We start from the raw sequence: 1,521 nt of genomic DNA, 5'->3' as shown, positions 1-1,521 counted from the left end.
AAATTAGGTAACTCAGTTCACATATCCAGGAAGTAATGGAGCCAGAACTGGATGCCAGGTCTGATTTTGAATCCAATCTCCAGGCTTTTTTTTTCCTGCTTGCTGTAGCCAATTTCCCATTTGCTTGTTTGCAGATTCTCAAAGATTTTCAATGTTCCTCCAAAGTGTTTTTGATGGTAATAATGTCACCTTTATTGTTTCTAATTGTAATTAATAAAATGATTATCAAAAATATTTTTCTTCAATACAAATACATTGGAGACGTCTGTAAGTGAACCAAGTGAGCAAGTTTCAGAGTAACTAGAGATTAGATGAATGTGCTTCTGATACTCATGACTCAACGTATTACTCAGCCACACACCACGGGCCACCATATGGTTTTGCTCATAATACAGTTTTTAATTGCTTTTATTCTTAGTCATATATCGGCTCACTTATGCCTCAGTGGATTGATGGTTACAAACAGAAAGAATGAAGGAACACTAATATTGGAATACAAGAAGTTAATGAGGAGTAAAATGAGCATAATTTTGCATATTACCCTCAAGATGATTAGTACGAAGGCTGTAACTCACAATCATCTCAGAAATTTCACTTGGTAAATTTAACTGTCTCTGAGACTTCAAGAACCAATGTTTAAAAAGGGAAAATACAGTATCCTCACAATGAACTTGGCTTTTTACTTATTGAGGATAAGAACTCTCCATACTCTACACATTATGTGCAGAGAATTATAAAGATTTTAACATTTATAAGGCTTGAACTATGAGCTGTGACTGGGCCACTGTACTCCAGTGTGACAGAGTGAAAGCCTGTAAGAAAGAGAGAAAGAGAGAAAGAGAGAGAGAGAGAGAGGGAGGAGAGAGGAGGGGAGGGAAGGAAAGAAGGAAGGAGAGAGGAAAGGGAAGGGAAGAGGGAAGATAGTTCTTGATATTACTGTAACCTGGAAAGCAATTTGAAAGTCACGAAAAGTGAGGAAGTATCACACAATACTAGATGATATCACTACATGAATTTTCCAATGTCCCCTTTTTCTTGGACAGAGGAAACCCAAGGAAAGAATAATAAATATTTGGCTTTTGGTTTTCAACCATAGCTGCTCATTTGAATCAATTGGGGGAACTTTTTAAAAGCACAGATATCTGGGCCCTAAAACTAGAGATTCTAATTTAGTGTTTAGAGGTCTGGGTAGAGGCAGTTTGATCTCATCCCAGATAACTCTATTGAATGTACCTTAACTAACTCTCTCTGCTGTTAAATAGATAGTAGAATTCCTTATCCGGGAAAATGTATTTTATAACCAAACAGAATCTATCAAGAGTGTAGTTTGGGCAAAAAGAACACTGGCTGAAAAGCCACAAGTCTAGGGTTCAAGTCCAGACTTGGTGCTGGGGGTCCGGAGCCAGTCCCCTTTCCTCTTGGTCCCCAGCACTGGCTCCTCTACCAGGAACACTTTAAGTCACTTGACCTCTAATATCTCTCCTGCTTCTCACATTCGATTAGTTATTAAATATTTTAATA

This window comes from Nycticebus coucang, chromosome 13 (genome assembly GCF_027406575.1).
Source record: "Nycticebus coucang isolate mNycCou1 chromosome 13, mNycCou1.pri, whole genome shotgun sequence".
NCBI lineage: Eukaryota > Metazoa > Chordata > Mammalia > Primates > Lorisidae > Nycticebus > Nycticebus coucang.
Note: the sequence above shows the minus strand (reverse complement) of the source record.